Source organism: Ambystoma mexicanum, chromosome 10 (genome assembly GCF_040938575.1).
Source record: "Ambystoma mexicanum isolate Mex_15411 chromosome 10, UKY_AmexF1_1, whole genome shotgun sequence".
NCBI lineage: Eukaryota > Metazoa > Chordata > Amphibia > Caudata > Ambystomatidae > Ambystoma > Ambystoma mexicanum.
This window is the reverse complement of record NC_090932.1, coordinates 1231677765-1231699575: the sequence shown is the minus strand read 5'-3', so window position 1 is coordinate 1231699575 and position 21811 is coordinate 1231677765. Positions and strand designations below refer to the sequence as shown.

General features: G+C 48.1%; 1 protein-coding gene across 1 annotated transcript in view; it reads right to left on the bottom strand.

Annotated features, from left to right (window-relative positions):
• The window catches only part of KSR2 (kinase suppressor of ras 2), a 2560931-nt gene that overhangs the window by 19678 nt on the left and 2519442 nt on the right, over positions 1-21811 (bottom strand). The gene's annotated exons all lie outside the window — the stretch shown is intronic.

The window sequence follows — 21811 nt, the reverse complement described above, 5'->3', positions numbered from 1 at the left end:
CAGGCGACCCGGATCTATGAGGTGCAGAAGCCAATAGAAAATAAAAACAATGCGCCCAAAAACCCCAAAACCAACAGCACCCCTGCTGCTGCCAAGGTGGCAGAGGTAAAGGTTGCCCCCGTTTTAGACTTGGAGATGGGGGGCCTAAAAACCTACCTGCACCTAATAATGCTAGGCCCAGAAGATCCTCGGGCCAGTCACAGACAGGGAGCCAAGGAGGCAGCCTAAAAAATGGGGTCCCTCGCTCTCCTGATTATGTAAGTCCCCGTTACAAGGGAAATCGACCCATCCTGGGTTATGTGTGGACTCCTCCAGCCCAAGGGGGAATATCCAGCCAAGAACCTAACCCAGGGAACTTTCCTCCTAACTTCCCACCGGAGGGCAGATAGTCTCAGAATCCTGGGCAGAACTTTTTCCCCAGGTATCCACCCAATTTCCAACCCCAAAGTCATCCATCCTTCTTTCCCCAATTCCCTGAGCCCAGACAACCTAATCCGGGAGAGGGGAGGCCAAGGGTGGAGGGGTATCCAAATCTTCCCAACCAGGGGTACTACCAAAGAAGGGATAGCTACCCTTCCCGGGATCAGCCCAGGGGAGAAAACAGGGCCCCGTATCAGCCTGAGCGGGTTTCCCAGTTAGAGCGCCAGGTTCAAAACATGGCGCGGGATCTGGGTCACATACTGAGGGCTCAGCAGAACCCTCAGATCGGCATGCCGGCGCAGCACGCACCCAACTCTGGACCTGGTGCCCCAGAACAATGACGGGGGCAGCACCCCGATAACTCACCGGTTCCCAGGGAGGAGACACAAAGGGAAGGGGGGTGTAAAGCCTTGGAGGAAGCTTCCTTCCTCACTTGTAAACAGCCCCTGGAAACCCAGGAACCGGAAAGAAAATCTCTTGCCCCTGAAAGTCTGCCTCCTAAGGAACAGAGGGGGGGTAGGAGAAACAAAAGACCCAAACAGACACAGTTTGAGGAGGAGGTACAGATCTTCCAATTTGAGGCAGAGGGATCCTCAGAGGATCCTGGGAAAAGGATCTTCTCCTTCAGAGAGGGGGGAACTCCTCCCAAAGAAAAATGGGTCCCTAGGGATGCAAATCCAGACTGGGGAGATGTGGAGACTGAGCTACCGCCGCCCACCATCTCATCCCAGAACCAACAGCAAGAAAATCCCCTGGTTCAAACCCATCCTGGTGACTGCCTCCAAAAAGGGGGGGGGCGGCCCGGAACCGGAGCCAGGGGAACCCACAATGGCTCTGATCTCCAGTTGCCAACTTTTTCTTTCAGATTCCCAAGGCTCTTCACAGAATTCTGCCCAAATTTCTTCTCTTGCAATGTCCAAAACCAGAAAGTTAGCCCACCAGTTGTCCAGAAATGTGCATTATCTGTGCCCCCTTGAGGAGAAGGAGGGAAGATATTATGCCCCGGCACAAGTACAGGGGCAGGGTACAATTTTGGCACTGTTGGACACTGGATCTCAAGCTACCCTTCTGTCCAGAAGGGCCTTTGACAAACTGAATGCAGGAAGGGGAGAGAATTACCAAATTCCTCTCACCTCTCTTCCTGGACAACTGCAGAACTTTGACGGGAAGGAAATCCCCGTTGAGGGGACTGCAGACTTGGACATTAAGATCGGGCGACACAAGGTGAAACACCCGGTCATAGTAGTGACTCCAGAGGGCACCCCTTGTTTACTGGGGAATGACCTCCTGAGGAGGTTGTCACCCTTAATAGATTGCGTAAACAAGGTCCTCTGGATCCAGACTAGCTGACCAATAAAATTAAAACAGAGTGTCAACCATGTTAGTTTAAACGGCACCTGCCACATGGTTGAACAAAAATCTGACCAAGTAGAATTTCACTTCCAGAATAGCCAAATTCCAGACGTGACGGTAATAGCAGTAGGACAACAGACTGGTGATCGAGGGTCCTCTCTATTTCTGAAAATCAACCTTCCTTCCAGTCTAAAGTGGTACTCCACGCTGGAAGGAAACACTCTGAGATTCTATACTAATCCACAATCAGAAACTCCCACTCCTATAGTCCAGAAAGATGTGAAATCAGCTCAGAGCCTGGCTGATATTCAGCAAATTGGAGAGCAGTTGTTCATCCCTGTCCAATTAAATGATGGGAAGGACTCTGTTCTCGCTCGAGTGTGTGTGAACAACGGTAAGAGCTTCATCAGCGAAGCCATGTTCCGCCAACTCCCAAAAGATCCAGCCATTCCCACATTCAAACTGATAGACAAATGGGAAATGGACCTGGAAGCGCCTAATTCCAAACATCTCCTGCCAAGCAGGTGTATGCTCAAAATCTCCATTGGCAACAAGAGCATAGTCCACAATTGTTGGGTCGTGCGAGACGTCACTGCCGCTTTTTACTTAGGCAGTGACATTCTCAATCGCTTTGCCATTAGTTTGGACCTAATAAACTTCAAAGCTTGGTCCCGATTAGCGGATAATCCCATGGGCTTTGATGATCCAGAAAAAGCATTTCGGTCAGCTCAATTGCTACCTTATGCAGTTGAAATTCAGATCAAAGAGGAAGTCACCATCCCAGAAAGGACCCAACCATTCTCCCTGGAAGTGAAAGCTAAAAGAGGACAACATTTGAAAAACCCTGATGCTTACATACATCTAAACGCTTCTCTCCAACAGCAAGGGTTGGGGGTAAACCCAACTCCATTAGTCAACATAGAACATGACACCATTCTAATAGAGGTGGATAACAGCGACTTAAAGAGTATTACTCTAGCCGCAGGCACCACTATTGGAATGGCGGTTGATGACCGTCATTTTTCCATCGATTTAGGTAATTAACTGTTAGGGCCAATCCCCAAGGACTGCTTTGACAGTGACAGTGATGACAATACAACACCAGACAGGATTTTTACCCGGCATGGGGGGAACTTCCTGGTGTACACTTCTTGCCCTTATGGTAAGGAAGATGTGACTTGTGACTTCAGGAGGGATGAGGTGATTTTCCAGGTCCATGAGGGCTGCCTTTCCCACCTGAAGCCTCCAGTCCAAATCAGCACTCTGACCAGGGACTTCTCCACCCAGCTGGAGGAGGCCGCTGAGATAGCCAAACCAGAAGTCTTTCCAGGCTTCAGGCAGATGGTGGAAGAGAGAGTCAACCTAGCTGATGCCTGTGTGACTCTGGAACAGAAGCAAAAATTGAAAGAAGTCTTCTTGGATTTCCAAGATCTCTTTGCGGTAGACTCATATGACTGTGGTCGCACCGACATCCACACAACAACAATCCCCACGGACCCTGGAATGACTCCAGTGTTTGTGAAGCAATATCGTTTGCCTCTCGCATCAATGGAGTCCCTTACTGAAATAATTAAGAACCTTGAGTCCCGGGGAATAATCCGTCCAGTCCACAGCACCTTCAATAATCCGGTGGTGGGAATATTGAAGCCAAACGGCCAGTGGAGACTCTGCGCCGACCTCAGGGAGCTCAACAAACGGGTACATACTTCCCGATGGCCTCTGCCCTACATTGACCAAGGGCTGGCCCAGATCCAGGGGTCACAGGTATTCACTGCAATAGACCTGACCAATGGATACTGGACTGTGCCTGTCAGCAGGGAGGACCAATACAAACTGGCTTTTACCTTTGGGGGCCAGCAGTATACATGGACCCGGACTCCCTTCGGATACCTTAACTCCGGTAATGAGTTCAATATTTTCCTACATAAGGCCATGCCCGACCTGGGTGCGAGGGGTAACCTGGCTTATGTAGATGATGTCCTCATCAAAAGTTCATCTGTGGAGGAACACATAGCGGAGATCCGTTATGTTCTGACGCAGTTGAGGGCCACCGGAGCAAAACTTTCCTTTCAGAAAGCACAGTGGTGTAGAACCCGTGTTAATTTCTTGGGGCATGAGATTACTCCTCAGGGTCTCTGTCCCCAGGAAAAGAAAGTGGAAGCACTTCAGAAACTGAAAGACCCCACAACTCTGCGGGAACTAAGGAGCCTCCTTGGACTGACTAATTACAGCAGAAAGTTCATTGAGGGCTACGCAGAGATCACCAGACCCCTGATTCATCTCCTGAAGGGGGGGCCAAGTGGGAATGGGGTCCAGAACAAGACGAGGCACAAGTATGCTAGTGCCAGACTATCCATTATTGATTACTACTCAGATTCAGTGTGATATTCAATTATTAATTTATTATAAAGTGCGATATATACATATATTGTTTAAATTATCAAATAAACCTTTAAACTTGCAAAACAGAACTACTTCTTGGCTCAGTGGGGTCAGGGGGATTCCAAGAGAGGGGTGTTATATAGGGGTAGTCATCCAGAACGCATGAACTGGACATAAAGATATATCAATAAGGGTTTTCATTCAGTATTCTAGACTAGGCGTTGACTTAGCTGTAGTGTTGAATTGAATCCTCTTACACCGCCAACCACCTTATAGAAGATCTCTAGACCCAGCAGTTTATTCATGGGGAAGGGAGTTGCTACGGAACCCCATTTGCCATCCTGACCTATTATGATGCACTTTTCTTTTGCTAATAGTACATGTCCCTGCACCCTGTTTTGTATAAGTTTTAGGGCAAGGTTAGGTTTATTAGTTTAGCCACTTATTGTTTCTTGACAAGACTGACTAGTGCTGTTTCTGTGTTATTTAATAGTCAATCTTACTCCAATTTAATCATAGGGCAAGTCAGGAAGTCTCCATCCCCTTTTCAAAAAAATAAAGGTTTTAAAAACGTGCTCTTTTGAGTTTGTGCTTTGATGCCATGGGTTCCTCACAGTGTGCAGGTACAGAGTAGCAGTTGACAATGCAGGACTATGGTATAGTTGTCTAAGTGGAATGCTGTGCTGGAGGTTAATTTGTTTGTTGTTTGAATACTTTGTGTTATGTTTGTGGCATCCAGTGGCAAACAGGAGCCAACAAGGATCACAGAAAGGATTGAGAAAGATAGTTACTCCTACCCTTGGCTCTGTCCACCCTTTGCTCATGATGCCCACAGAAGGTATCTTATATTCCCAAAGAAACTCAGAAGGAGTTCAATGAGAAACAGATACAAATGGGGAATAACACAGTAGACCTAATTTCAGTCTCCCAGAAGCAGAATCACAGGATGAAGATAATGGTAATGATTAGTCATTAAAAAGTCATAGTGAACATTATAAAGTCACAGTACAGGGTGCAACCTCGATTGTGGGCTCTGTGTTCAACACAGTGAATCATGGGTTCTTAAGATGTACATCAATATATGTGGTGTTGCATTTTTACTTGGTACAGCTGTTGTTTCCAAGGCATTGGGCCTCACTGGGAGGAAGCCATGCCGCTTTTAGCGGCATGGCTACCCCAAACCGGGTACCGGGTCCGAGTCTGGGTCCCGCAAAAGGAGACTTCCCAGGCCATTCCGACCTTGGAGGGCCCGGTAATTCCCTTTCACGGGACCCGGACCTGGTACATCCCCATTCCCATTTGAGCCCCCAAAGGCTTCCTGGTCTGCTGGCGGGTCCAGCTAAGGACGCCTGGTCTGAGCAGAGGTCCTTAGCGAGACCCGATGCAGACCTCATAATAAGGCAGCCCGGAATGAACATGCCGGTCCCTTATCGGCACCGTTCATTCCGTGGCTGCCTTCCTCGTAATGAGGCCCATTGACTTCTTTGTTATTGCCTCTATTCGTGAGAAAGGTCACAGGGAACAGGGCTGTTGGAAATACTAGCATTGCCTAAGGTAATTTCAATTACATAAACCCCCTTTCGCATCACCTTATTCACGCTGCAACAGTCGGAGACCCTGTTGGGCAATGACAGATCTATGGTGTGGGAAAAACAAAGATGGGTTAGGGGCAAGCAGCACTCTCATTGGTTTACCTCACGGGGAAGAAGCTGAGATGCGGCCACACTGGGTGCGGTTATGCCGTAGCTATACCTCCATTAGTGAAAAGACTGCAAGGGACTGGGTGTAGATAGTGGGAATTACCATATACAATGCTGGCATTTAGCAGCATACAAAACTCTGCCTCCAGAGGACTCTTGTGTGTTGTCAACTTCAGATAGTCAAATCATAATTTTTGAATGTTAGAGCTTGGAATGGATGGTCCAAGGATGGAAGGTTAATGGGCTGTGCACTGAGATTTTACAGAGAGCTGGGAAATAATAAACATGCCAACATTCCCCATTCTAATTGGCAGAAGCTCGGCCAGTCCTGGTTTTAACTTTGCATTCTGGGATTTGTAGTCTGGATTTCTGAGTCAATCCGAGACTACAAGCACCAGAATGCAAAGGTAAAACCAGGACAGGACTAAAATCTCCCATGTAGAATAACAGATGTTGGCATGTATGTGATTTATTAATGTTGTTCAGATCTCTTCTTAGTACAATTGATTTTGACAGAGAAAGTAGTCGAGGGACACAGAGAGGAAATCGCTTGCCCATGTTCACTGACTTCAGTCAAGTTGGGAAGCTGGGTTGAAGCAGAAGTCATCAAGTTTTACCGCAAACAACTTAACATAGGACCGCATTTCTTTCAGTGTATATAACGTACACCATGGATGTTTCAGCCGCAGAACATTTTAAGCATCGTACATATGCTGTGACTGGAGCAAATTCTATTACATAGTAAATATGACGATTTTTGCTACGTAGCTGCTAAGTTTCCCAGTTTCATGAGGGACTCTTCAAGACAGTCCTGTTTTTTTCCGCACTGCATGTTGGGACTTGTAGGCCCAGCCTTCCAATGGGAAAATGAAAGTACAAGTTCCAGCATGCAATTGGAAGCAAAAAACAGAACTGGGTCGAGGTGTTACGCATGGAACTGGGAAACCTGGCAGGTAGGGATGGGTGGCTCTCGCCACCACGTTGGCTACTACGCGCCCATGGCTGGGGAAGGGCACTGCAGTGTACAGGGATCCCTGAGGCTCTAGCCTCGAAGTGTTAAAGCTTAGGCCTTGGGGGAAGTCTCGGGCCCCTGCAGGGGAGTGCTGGGGAGTGCCACTGGGAAGGGTGGCGGCTGACTAGCATCTAGGGCTGGGGCCCGAGGGCAGGGGCAGCACCCCTGGCAGGCAGAGCTGCATTAGAGCTTTTCCCTCCAGAGAGGGTTGGGGCCACTGCCACGGTGTGCAGCGCACTCCACTGGGAAGAGGGGTCGCCGCCCAGTGCCAGGGGCTAGTGCCCAAGGGCAGGGGCAGCACCGCTGGCACCCGAGGCCACTGGCAAGGCAGTTTGGAGATTTTCCCTCTGGAGTGGGCTGGGTCCCCTCTCGTGGTGCCCGTGGAGTGCCGCCGGGCAGGTCGGCGGCCGACCCGAGTCCTAGGCTGGCGTCAAGGGCTGGGTGGCACCCATGGCGTTCCAGGGCTCTGGCCTCAATGCAATAGAGCTTTGCCACCTGGAGAGAGCCGGGGCACCCAACGGGGTGAGCAAATACCACTGCCATGGCTGAATGGGGTGGTGAGTTTTCGGGCTCAGTTCTTGTGGGGTGCAGAGCCAGAATGCCCCAGCTGCCTTGGGGAGCCCTGACACTGTATTTATTGTATTTATTTATTGGATATTTATAAGGCGCCTACACAAGACAGTGGGCCTCATTACAAGTTTAGCGGTAGCCTTGCCATTAAAACCGGCAGACTGCCGTCAAATTTCCACATTTTTCTGGCACCCAGGAATGGGCAATTACCAGGTCATTACGGCCTTGCCGGACCCGGTAATCGGCCATTCTCGGGCGCCGGAAAATATTCTTCCCCATTCCCAATGAGTCCCATAGGGCTCAATGAGAAGGGGGAAGCCGGATGCACCGGCACCATCAATCAATGCTGCCGGTGCATCCGTCATGCTGTGCTCCCGGGTGCTGGTCCGCCCGCCATGTCAGACCTGGCGAGCACAACTTGTAGTTTGCCAATCCGTTAGTAACAACGCTGGTAGCTTACTGGTGCCGTTACTACCAGACCAGTAAATTTGTAATGAGGCCCAGTGTTTCAAAGCGTCAAATTATAATTGCTCTTTTATAACACGCTTAATACCGGAGACAAGTTTCTAAGTGCAAGACTGGGATTCGAACCTGTGTTGCTATGCGTTGTCTTGCTGACAAGCCAAACGCGATGCCCCTGAGCTACCTGGGACTTGCCCTGACTGCCTTCCACAGACCCAGGTGTCCAGCTGCTGTGCTTCGTGGTACTCTTATTTTTGTCTGGCCCTCTGAGGCCAGTCGGTTAAGGCCTCATGCTTTGGGTTTCCAACCCAGGGGGTCTCGGACTGCCTCACAGAGCCCTGGCAGCACTCCAATGGGAGGCCTGCCAGACCACAGGTCCTTCCCGCCTAGGCCTCAGCTGCCAGGCTCCCTTAAGCCTCCCCCTGCGCTCAGCCCCATTGTCCTCACCTGCACTGGGGATCCCTGTCCACCTCAGGGGTTGGCTTTCCGCCTTCTTGGGGCATTAGTCCAGTTGTGGAGGCGGTGTCTGTCGAATGCACCACACAGCCACTCCACAGGAAGATACTTTCCATCAACTATGAAGCCTCCCACAAAGTGGTGTAGGGTGGGCCGTGACTCAGCCTATCAGGTCCAACAGCCCCCAACAGATGCCTAGTGGGGCCCTGCCGACAAACAAGATAACTGGGCCGGGCCTCCCACTGACCAGATGCACTCGTAGCCCGGAGGGCATCTCTGCTGCAGTCTAGGGCAGAGGCTTCCAAGGGCGTTGCCATCCGAGTACAGGGCTTAGGCCACTGTCCACAACCAAGGCACAGCCTCTATTAAACTGCCTACTGTTGCCTGGGTACCTTATGACTCCCCAGGCTGGGACCTGCCATTCTTTGATGCTGGCCTTCGGAGGGGAGGCCATCTCGTCTGTGAGGTTGGGCAGAAAGTGAGAGAAGAGTGCTCCTCGGTCACCTGCACCCCGCAGTGCATCCAAGGAAGGTAGGACGGTCACCTGTACCTCACGGCGCAAGAGGAAAGAGGGAGACCATTGCTCCGCTGTGGCAATTTTGACAAAAGCTTTGCTCAGAAGATATCTATCAATAGATCGCAGTGAAGTAGAAGCTCTGCTCCTTACAAAACCCTGACCCAGGTTGTCTATGGACGGTTTAGCACCAGGTTGCCCACAAATATATGATGCACTACGGGTGAACAAGGTGGCCCCCTTCTGTTCTCACTCGAGTACTGTGGCAAGCAGCCCAGGGGCTAGTTATTTTAGGCCAACCAAGGATCCAAAGTGCAGCCCGATTGACTCCTCAGCCAAGCACATACACCAATGTCATGCCTGCACCTGCCAGGTGTAGATGCTTTTGGTTTTCCTGGTGGGTGCTGGAGGGGGCCGGCGAAAAAAAAGAAAATATCCCATTGTAAGTACAGGGACTTTCACAAAATTGGCCTTTCCTGAGGACAGGGGGAGTGGGTGGGGGGATTTGCCCAGCCCCAGAGCAACCTGAGGTTGCTCTCATATTGAGATGGGTTACCCTATTAGTTGGTAAACAATCCAATGCTTGGTGGATTCTGCTTCACAATGATAGGAAGAGCCGACATCTAAGAATCTAAAAGTGACATTGCTATCAATGCTAGGCTGCTACAAGCCAATTATCCCAGTGGTAACTTTTCCGACACCTCCTGCTTGAAACCTAAAATGTCAGAAGGATCATGAGGCACACTTTCACAGAAAATCAAGATCAAGCAAGCTTTCGCCCTTTCTGCCCTCGCTGAGGTCGGCGTAGACACCTGCGTTATAGTTTGACGGATGTACCGCCCCTGTCAAAATCCCCACCTGCCACTGACCCCGGAGTGGGTCACATTCGCTTGACACAGAGCCAGAAGCGAGAGCCCCATGTGGCTCGCTCACTCCGTAAGTGAACAAAACTATAAGAAAAGTGGTATTTCGCTAGTGGCCCGAGAGCCTACCACTTATCCTACACCTCATGTCTCTTCAAAGTGCCAGACTAGAGTCATGCTCAACTGGGTTTTCTTCCCACACTGATTCTGCCAAGCCCATTTCCCTGGCTGTGGCTTCGCTAGATAGTAGGTAGGGACAGTGGGAATCTTGTTCATTCATTCATTCATTCATGCATTCATTCATTTGTGTAAGTAATTAGTTGAGGCAATCGGGTACTTTAAGAGAGTTATAGATACTCCTGCTGTTTACCCGCGCTTTATCAAATTTCTTTACTTTGATATTCAGAGCACTGGGCAGAAATAACATCATGACAACACCAGCTGCAGGCCTTCTCGATGCTTTGTTTTAATTGAACTGCTGGATTACCGTGGTTCGCACCAGTCCTAAATCAGTTGCTAAGCCTCAGCCGAGGCAGAACACTGGCCCGAACCATAAGAGGGGAACGGAGAGAGAGGCGACCACTGCAGCTGGTGTGATGCACAGGAAGGGCCAAGTGCAAGACTTGAGTTGGCACCACCCCTGAGGAGGGGAGATGCCTCATCCAGCTGTGCTATGCGCCCAGTTCTGCTTCGCGCCCTGCCTGACCAACCTACTCCTAAAGCCAATCTCTAGCCAAAGTTACTGATCTGACTTGCTGACTTCCCTTACCTACATCTTTCGAGCATGCCAGTGGCAGTTCTCCTTTGGGACCCGCTGTGGATATAGGTACGGCACGGTGCGAGATTTACACCATCTTCTCTGGATTTTCAAGGAACAGTGAGAGCTCACCATACGCTGCCGGAACGGTGATGATTTCCAAAGCTTGGGCCCCTATCTCGGGATAAACCAATGCTAGGGTGCCCTGTCCTTCACAAGGAAAAGAGAACTCTACCGGGGCTCCTGCTGGCTTCTCCGGGATCATTTGCATTACCACACTGAACGCTGCAAGAGCGCCCAGCTCCACCACTCCGTGTTGGGGGACCTGAACCCAACTCCCTTTCGATAAGCTGATGGCAACTGAGGCCATCGCCCATACTTTCTGACAGCACTCACCCATCTAGTGGATTCGGCAGGTGAGTTGTTACACACCTCTCAGTGAATTCCGACTTGTTGTCTATATCAACCAACACTTTTTCTGGAGTCTGAAGACCATCAGCATCAGGCTCCTTAATCCAGCATTCGGTTCATCCAGCAGCACCAGTTCTGCTTACCAAAAATGGCCCACTTGTCACTCGCATTTGATGACCGGCTCCACTCCACTGAGCGAAGCTTCTTACCCATTTAAAGTTTGAGAATAGGTTTAGATCGTTTCAACCCCAAGACCTCTAATCATTTGCTTTATAAAAAAACAACTGGTGTTTCCGAGTGACAGCTATCTGATAGTTATGTTATGTTAGGTGAATATGTAGCGCACACGTTTGCCATTGGCATATTGGCGTTAGGATACAGCATAGTACTGTGAGAGGCGGGAGGGACAGCAAAAACCTCAGCAAGCAACCCCTCAACAAGGTTGTAAACCTTAAATTTTAAACAGAAATGCTTGTGGGTGGACTAAGTTTTAGGAGGGTACAGGTCCCTATTTGTGGTAATTTCACTTGTGCTTGAGCTAAACATTCTTGTTTTCTAGCTTACTCTTACTAGTAGACAGCAGGTTTTCGTTATAAAAATACATATTTTATTTTTATACATTTCACATACAAAACTATCATTCCACGCAAATTTCCAAAAGACAGTCTTTGCAAGGGGTATTACTCTATATTATTAATTAATTGCATTGTACTGTGCAAAGATAATTTAAAGATTATCTTGCATCAACCATTCTTCTCCAACTCATTCACACTCATGAAAACCTATTAACTCATGCTAACACATACCAACATTTTTCATTCTGATTGAATTGACATTAAGGGAAATTCCTCAGGGGGCTAGCGGTCTTATTTGTGCAAATAACAATTTAAAAATACAAAACAAAATTCGTTTAGGGGGATTTCGCTCCACTTATTGTTAGTAACGACTGCACTCTGTAGTTTTGTCTGTGATGGCATCCACACTTCTGCAGGACACAATGTGCACACCTCTACGACTGAACAGGTTGCTTCAAAGGTATTGAAATGGGTGTTTAAACCTGAGTGAATGCTGCACTGTCATATGTATGCTTCTGCTTCGAGTCGGGGTGTGCTGTCCAAATCTATAACAGCAGTTGCGGTATAAGCACGTGCCTTTATATAGTTTTCGGGAGAGACGGAACACTGTTTTCAAATGGCTTCATCTCCTAAAGCAATTGGGTCAATTTTCTTTAACGTTGGCGGTTTCTCTTGCAGATGCATTTTGCTTCAAGTCGCCGGGTGCCGGCGTTACCTTGATCACTCATGATGCAGCATAACAAAGAAGCAGCCAATGAAGTTTAGAAAAGAAAGGTTTTGAGAAGGCGACGAAAGTGAAAGTTTTCACTGATACTTTTCAAGCTAGCAGGAAGGGAGTTACACAGTTTGTCAGCCTCCACAGAGAAGGCCCTTCCGCCAACCTTGCTCCGGAAAAAGTTGGGAACCGTGACCAGGCGGTCGTTCCCAGATCAAAGACATAAGTTACAAACTTGTCTTGGAAAAAGACAGCCCCAATCTTATAATAGGCCCGATGGACAATACAAAGATATTTAAAAGATATTCTCTTCTCTACAAGTAGCCAGTGAAGTGATCTCAAGACTGGACTGATGTGAGAACCATACAGGGTGGCCATCGCTACTCGAGCAGCCGGGTTTTGAAGAAACTGAAGGCGATGAATGAGGCCTTTAGGTTGGGCTAGATACAAGGCATTGCAGTAGTCTAGCCGACAATTTACAAGAGAAGAAACAACTACAGGGTGAAGGTGGGTGGGAAGAAACAGAAAAATTCTACAAAGCACTTTACAAAGTGAACAGATTTGCACACTGCACTAACCTGCAGAACCAGGAAAAGGGAGGAGGATAAGTACACCCCCAGACTTTTAACAACCATCAATGGAACAGGGGGAGCACCAAGTGAGGAAGGCCATGAAGAGGAAGACCAGCACTCAGGCCCGAAGGGAGGAGAAGAAGCACCCACCACCAGGACCTCCGTCTTATCCCCATTAAGTGTCAGCCCGTCGCCACTCATCCAATCTCTCACGACAGCAAGGCAGCCACGTAGCCGAGGCGACACTTCAGTCCGAGCGAGATCTAACCACACCAGGATTGTTGTGTCATCTGCGTATCTGTAGCACTTGAACCCGTGAGAGCCGATGAGCTCAACAAGGGGCCGAATATAAATGTTGAATAACATTGGGTTAAACCAGGCAAGCACATTACCGGATATGCTGGCGGAGGTAAGGTGGTTGAGGAAAATAGTATGGTCCACGGTGTCAAAGACGTCTGACAGATCTAACAATATAAAGGCCCGACACTGCCTCCATCGACTAAGTCCTGGGTGTAACTTCGGAGGGAACAAGCTACTAGATAGTTCAATTTGTCCTCTGCCTCTATATCCAGGTCGGATGATCTATTTGCATGTCTATGTCTGGATTGCTACGACTTATACCAGAGTTTCTTCTGGCTTCACACTGCCCAGTTATAATTCACCATCTTTCGTGCCCCATCACACATGCTCATGTGCCACATCCTGAACAGAGCAGGCAAGATGGGCCGGTAGTGGGCCCACCGCAATGGGATTCCACATCAGCTGGCAAGCACCACCCGCAACTTGATTGCACCTCAGGGCCTGCATGTGTAGACTCCTTGGCTCATGTTTCAAGATGGGTCAGGTAGGCAACCAACATCACTGCAGACTCCTGGCTCTTTATGTGGGCCTCTCTGCCTGGAGACACAATGAAGTCAGGTCGCACCAAGGACCGTCAACCCCAGTTAATAGTTGCAGCTGAAGCAGGGACCCATTCCCCTGTTGCCACCCTGTGGATCCCCAAGAGAGCATGAGACGATTGCTAGATGAGGAAGCGCCAGCAGTCTATCTCCATCGGCCCGTGGACACAGCAAAACTACTGTCAGGGGGCTGTAATCCCACCAGAGATGAGAGCCACCTCCTCCCCTGTAGCCTTCCCAGTCGACCCAGAGCCTGTCATTTTGCAACGCCATGGAGGAGGTGCACCATTCCAGGTGATCAACCTTCCTTTCTTCCTTCTTGAATCCCACGGGCTGACAGCATGGACTCCACCCGTTTGGCTCTCAATGGTTTCACGCCCTCTTGAACTATCTCTTCAAAGTTCTTTTCAGCTTTTATTTATGGTACTTGTTGGGTAACGGTCTCATGCCCACATTTAGCCTCAGATGGAGTTAACCAGCGCTTTGGGTTGCATTCCCAAGCAACCCGACTCTGGGAAGACTCGATCCCAGAGCACCGGGGGGCCACTACCGGCCTAACACTGTCCACAGGGTGTGATTTCATCAGAAGGACTTGGGCCAACTGAGCGATGCTGGGGAGCTTGTCTTCTGTAGCCCACATTACCTGCACCTGCATGCCAGATGTGGATTGGGCACTGGGCTCTTCCCTCTTCACTTGCTGTTAAACAGGGAATCCAGAGTGTGTGCTGTCCTACACATGGTTGCTCACTTTATCAATCACAGAGAAATGAAAGGTGAATCCAGATAGAACTAAAAACATACCTGTAGGTGTGTGCTGTACACAGTGTTAATAGTTAGATTTCTCATAATATAAACCTTCACAGCTCAGTGGCCAAAATCAGTAGATATTGAAACAGTAAGCTCACATTTTGTTGATACAAATGAGTTGCTAATGCAATAATGTTGAACATTTAATGTTACCTCGTAACGTATATTAACACATTTTACTGATGTCCCTTGCTATGAGTCACTATGAGTTCCCCTGATGCCCTTGCATCACAAATTGACGTCACTTCCAGTGATGTCAACTGTGACGATGCTGTCAAATGAGAGTTAGAGAATGACAGTTTGGGTTGACTTGTTTTATACAGTTTTCTTGGTACAGGGATCAGGGAAGAGAAACAGCTACAAGGGTTAGTTGGAAAATCACAAAATAATAGAGAATGACTCTGTAGAACAGAGTCAAGGATGGGGAAACACAAATAGAGCATTTACAGTTGCTCCCTGAACCTCAGGATTTTGGCTCCTTCCAAGACTTCCAAACTTAATCGTATAAGTCTCTGTCATTCCAAAGGCATCCTATTCTAATAAACAAAAGGTTCCAGGGTGATAGTCAACACAGAAGTCCAAACCTACTCTTAGCAAGCCCTTTAGCCTCCTGGATAACCCTATTCTTACAAATATATTTTCTTAATCCTTCACCAAGGAAAGTGCTCACAAACCTATCCTCTCAGTCTCTATCCCAAATCTAATACAAGGTGGCATCCTGGGTAACCTCCTCGAGGATACAGGCTTCTCCACGATTTCCTGTATCCTTCATAAATCAGGCCTATCTGCCTTCTCTATGTTTAGACCGCTCCAGTTGTCTCAGCACATGGACCTTTCCACAGCCCCTTGTTAGAATTCTTCAGGGTGTCTTGCCATTGAAATACAGGGACCTCTCCACAGTCTCTTGCTTGGACGTTTCCAGAGTCTTTGATATTGCCTCTTCATGGTCTCTGGACTTAACCTATCAGGGTATTTCATTTTCTCATCATATAGATTCACATTCTCTTATCTGAACTTCTCCAGGGCCTCTTGTCTTCTTGGCAGATAGACCTCATCACAGTCTCTTATCTAAACTTCTTTGTGCTCTTTCTTCTTAATATAAAGATCTTTTCCAGGGTCTCTTATCATCTTGGAAGCTAGACTTCCCCACATAAGTTGATCAAGGCTTTTCCAGGACATCTCGTCATTTAACACATTGACCTCTACATGGTTTTTGGTCTAGAACTCTCCAGGGTCTCTTATTTCTCAGTATATATACCTGCACTGGTCTCGGGGGTAGACCTTGCCTGGCTATCTTCTCAATTCTTTCGGTATTCAGGCTTCTTACGGAAAACCTAGGTCCTCCAGTCTTCCAACTTCATGCAGTTATCTGTGGCAGCAATCCACTGACTATACCATTTCCCTGATTTCTACCCTACAACTGACACAGCTTCTGCTTCAAGGCTACCAGCAATAGGGCTATCGCTATCCAAATATTGTTCTGCATGTTTCCCCAGAGGGTGGAGTGTAGATGTTTGCTTCCTCATGGCACCTGCCTCCTAATCGTTTTCCTCTGTCATTCTCATACACCAAATTCATGGGGGGATTTTGAAAAGGGGCTTGAATAGGTCTTTCTTAGGTTTGACTCATGTCTGGTCTTCTTTTTAGTCCTTTCCCCATTGGCTTCTTAATGGGTTATTAATATTATTACTGTTCCTCCTTTCAATGGCTAACCGCTAACATTTCATCTATAACTAATTACCTGTTCCAAGTCTTTAAATGTGTGTCAGGACCTTCGCACCATCTTGAAAATGCTTTGCACATCATTTCATGGCAATCAAACTTGACCAGATTGTATCCGTGTGGTCAGGCATCTGTCTTCCCTTGAAAATTCAGGGATCAGCTCCCAGGGACACGCTGGGACATGAAGTTATCTGTTAAAGATTTAGATGTCTGTGTTCTCCAACAGGAATTGTGCGTACCCTGTCTTAAATAGGAACTAGAGAAGGGAATTGCCCCCCCTGCCATCCATCCTCTGGAGATACATTGGGTAGCGTTCATACCACCCTAGTTCATCTGGCTCAGCTTCCTCAAAGGATGGAGAGTTCCTCAAACTCACTGCCCAAAACATATGCACATTTGAGAACATTGCAAAGCACCGCACAAAAGCTAAGACAGTGATCATTAAATCCTTTCCTTATGTGGTATACTCGCTGGTTCCACGTCAATCTATTGGCACATTTTCACATGGCAGTATTTGCTTCACACAGTGTCCCTCATTGCCTTCACATCACCGATATGCTTTATCACTAGTCTCACACATTGCTTGGGACAGGTATTTCCCCCTTCAACCCAGTGTTGATTTCTGCCTTACCCCTACCACCACAAGGGATTTCCTCTGGTTGGTGCTTCTGAATGGGGGGTGGCGGGGTCTCATCCTTAAACTTCATCTTGTTTTCTGCTTCCCCTTCCCTCTTGCCCCGACTGATACATAACGAGCCAGAGTTTGGTGACTAGCACCCGCAGGGCCCTTACTCAGCTTCTCAAGCAAGAATTCCTTGCCCTCATTTGTGACACTACTAAGGCCTAGTTCCTGAGCAGCAATTACTGTCACAGCTGCACAGCCTTCTGTTTATTTCCTAGTTCCTGCCAAAGCACCATGAGCTAGCAACTGCCTAAGTCAACCACACACTGCATTGAAAAAGCCATGTTAGTAGACTGCATGCATTCCAACATTATCCATTCCATTTGGAAGACATCAGTACAGACTTGGTTTTAACTTTGCATTTGTGTTTCTGGATTTCCCGATCCTAAACCCAGAACTACAAGTCCCAGAGTGCAAAGTTAAAAGCGGGAATACACTAATTTACTTTATTTTATTGTTTAAAGCACAAGCCTAGCTCGCGAGCAGGGGGCATGGCTCAACAGCCATGGAGCGAGGAACCTTCTCTGGGCTGCTCCGGACGATCCGAATTGAACCTGACCTACAGTGGTGGCCTCGGCGTGTGCTCACCCTCCAGAACATATCATCAGAAATGCAAGCACTGGGGGCACATTTACAAATATACTGAACACGGTTGCTGAGCTGCATGGCGACATATTGCCAATAGCAAAAGGTGTCAGGGACGGCAACACAACAGAAAGATGGGGGTAGCTGGGACCGGACTGAGGCATTAATGAACAAAGCATGAATGAGGAAAGGCGCAGCCGGTGTACAGTCGGTAGTTGCACGAAAATCGATCCACAGCGTGGCCTGAGTATCGAATAAAGAAGTGCCATGATGCTATTACAGTGACTCTTGACGGCGCGCAGCGGAGTCTGGGGACAAAGATGCATGTGCTGCAGCGGGGCGGTGTAGAAATGACTGCTGCCAGGTGGCAGAGCAGCAGCTTCGCGTGAAGTTAGAGGACGGTTGGGGGCTGATGCACGTAGTACCTTGTGGAGGAGGCAGCACGCCCAAGCGCACTGCAGGGGTGACATATTTCAGAGGATCCTGGTCCCCCACTCCCTACTCACATATGGTAATACGCGACTGGGCTGAATGAAGAGCAGGCATCTCACAATGAAAGGACTGCAGGTACGAGGCTGTATGGAGATTAGATACTGTTGCCTTCTGAGAAGGCGCACATCCATGGGAACGCAACGAGGGATACAAACTGATAAGATAGCAATTTGAACCACCAAGGGCAAAGCAGTGGTGGAAAGGAAAGCTGACAGCGCCGAGCTAGCAACAGTATTGCAGTGCTGCAAAATCCACGCCATCTACTGGATGGTAGCAGAGGAAACAGTGTGCTACGTTGAGCACGAACAGCAGAAACCCCGATTTGGATACTCTATGGAATAGCGCTATTAGGCATCCTGGTATAGCAGGGCACCGGATGGGATATATACCCTACGGACAGAACAGAAAAGGCATTGGTGCTTGCAGTGCTCCTATAGCCAAACAGGGCAGCCCAGTAAGGAGGAGGAACTGCAGGAAGCACCAGGGCAGCGGAAATTAAGTTCAAAGGCATGCTTACTGGCATATTTACTGGAGCAAATGTCTGACAGTATCAGGAGGGTCCGTGTCCTGGTAGTGCACGATGAGTGGCAAACTGGTGTATGCTCCCTCGTAGAGAGCGGCAACAGTCATCCCAGATAAGGAAATATGTGTGGAAGTGCATACCTGCAGACATACCAGGTGGAGGTGCTGCTGCCTGCAGTGCAGTCCACATCCAAGCAGAGACAGCCCAGGGAGGAACAGAAGTGTCTGTAGCGCCAGAGCTTGAAGAACACTACCTCACTGTCAGGGATTTAAGGCAAGCTGGGGGCGACAACAAACAAGCCTGAATGCCTCGAGGAGCACGGCGAGTGGCTAAGGAGTACTTGTTACCTCAGCTATGTAAAAGAGACAGCTGTGGCTTTGCGAGGAGCAGCCCGCAGAAAAGGGCTATCATGCAGCTCGAACACTATGGGGGCATACGAGAGGGAGTACAACCTTTGGATTCATTGGAGGTGGGCACCACAGACTGCTGGTAACCCTGGGTTACACAGATGCAGCCCAGTGAGGGCTGGCAGCACCGGAGATGGTAGATTAAACAAAGGGCAGCAACCAGGTGCATGGTCTCATCTAAGAAAAGTTAACAGCAGGATTACTGTATACCCCGAGGTGCTTCACAAGAAACGAGGCCGGACTAGTCACCTCACTAAGCAGTACCAACAGGCAGCCGTGGCACGGGTGAATACAGGAGTAGGCGCACATATGTTGAATACAACGGACTAAAGCACCGTCAATTACAGTGCAATCCACATTCACATAGAAACCGCCGGGCAGATACGTGGCAGTGCAGGAGGCGACTATGTGGCCATCCAACAGCAGAGACTACTTGAGGCAACTGTGAGGCATCTCAACTATCCTCTTAGTTAATGAACAGACCGCAACTAACATTAACCAGTGGTCTGCAACAAGACACAAGTAATCAAGATAGTGGAAGGGGGCAGACCTGCTGATCCAGTAAACTCACCAACGGCGTCCAAGTCACAGAAGAGCAAGTCCAAACAGCCGACATTGGACAGTTTCACCAAATCTACAAATGCAGTGGACAAAGCAGCGGCAGAGGTCCTAACCTTACAGGCAAAACAAAATTGCTCTGCAGGAGACCAACAGATCTTGGACGCCATAGAAGTGATGCAGAGTAGCTTGGAATCTAAAATAGGCGCCATAAGCCTGGATGTTAACCTGCTGAGTCAAGATGTCCGGCCACACTCGGAGTGCACAAGAAAACTGGAAAAGGAGGTAGCAGCGAGCGCAGCATGCCAGAAGGACACGTTCAGGGAGGTATCAATCTTCCAACAGCATGTGTGGAACCTGGAGGGTATAGTGGAAGAGACAAAAGAGAAAATGCTTTCCTATTTAGGAAAGCTTCTTCCCCTGCACACTATCTGCGAGGCCAAGGCCTAATGGTTGCTTAAGAATTAGGTGGAAAGAAACCTATTAAGAGCTCCCTAAACAATGGAAGCACACAAAACAGGTTACCACCCTTGGTTAATGGAAATAGAAGACATTTTTTAGGCATTTTCAAAAATATTTGTTCTCGGATAAAGATCTTCCCCAATACATTCTATTTGACAACTTATAGATCAATTCAAAACAATACAGTTTATTATTTATACAAAATAATGGGAGTTGACCCAACGCGTTTCGAGTTCAAAAAGACTCTTCATCAGGGGCATCTTTTCATTTTCAATTACATTTCTATAAAGTAAAGAAACATTTTAAATTTAAACAATACGAATGAATGTCTGTACATATATACAGCACCAAAGACAATTTTCAAAACAAATTGAGTGTGAACAACATCTCAGAATTATATAGATAGTGTGCAGGGGACGAAGCTTTCCTAAATAGGAAAGCATTTTCTCTTTTGTCTCTCCCCTCCGTCCTAGATACCAAGGCCGAGTACCTCTCCCCCGCACCTGTACTTAACATAACACTAATCTCAAGTGCCAAACAAATCCGTATGGCTAAAACTAAACCACTTTATTCAGAAGAAGATGTGCTCAGTGTATTGATCACTTTTCGGGTATAGTGGAAGATGCAGAAGGCTGGACCAGACATAATAATGTGAGAATGATTGGCCTGCCTGAAGAAGAGGAGGGCACAAACCCCGCTAACTTTATTGAGAATATGCTTTTACAGGAAAGTGGCCCAGGAACCCTCACCCAAGGCTTTACAGTGGAAAGAGCTCACAGGGCCCCGATGAAGAAACCACCTCCAGGTGCCCCACCAAGGGCCATAATAGCCAGGATTCTCAACTATAAGGATAAAGAAAGGATTCTCGAGCATTTTCAGAAATGCAGCACAATACAATGAGCATCAGCAAGCATAACTGCATTCCCAGACTACACCCTCATGTACAGAAACAAAGGATGCATTTCACATCCGTCAAAATGAGGATGCTGGGAGCAAACCTGAAGTACATGTTACTGTACCCAGCAAGATTGAAAGTGTTCGATAAGGGCAAGACCCCTTTTTTCACAATCCAGAGGACGCTCATGCATGGATGGATAGGGAGAACTTGCCAATGGAGGAGGTACAACAAGTGACAGGAGAAGGGGAGACATGTCAAGAATCCTGAGAAAGACCACTGGGACGACACAGATGTACCGGCGCATGGAAAGAGACAAGAACCACGTGTATTGAATGTAGGCAATATTGCTTATGCATAACAGGAGCAACAGTACACACACCGCCAGAAGCGTACAGCGGAGAAGTGACCTCCCCCGAGTGTGGATTTTTATTTTTAGCATAGCAGTTGTAAAATATCCACCTGCCACACCCCAGCCCCCAGGACAAGGAACAGGGGCAGAGGAGAGACGCAGGGATGACTAAGCGCAAGGTATTGAGCTGGGCAATTGTTGGGCGGGGTTAGGAGTAGTTAGACGGGAAGTAGCCTATAGTTCCACACAAGGGATATGTGATTGAAGCATCGGACTGTTTAGGTATACGAAATTGTTTATATGGGAAGGGGGGACCTTAACATAGCCACATTAAATGTTAGGGGGCTCAATAGTTATATTAAACCAAACAGAATCATGTCATATTTGAGGTGCCAGGAGATTGATATAGCGATCCTGCAAGAGACACACCTCACAAAGGACAAACAAGCCGCATTGGCCAGGAAATGTAGTGGCACAACCCTGGGCTTGACGTATTCAGCATTTGCAAGAGGAGTTCTGATATGGGTGATGCTGTCCGTACCATTAAAAATACTTAAGACTTTTGGGGACGAGGGGGACAGGATGATCATTATCCAAGGCTGGTGGAACAGAGGGAGTTTTGTATTATCCACCTATGCACCAAATCACGATACCGTGGACTATTT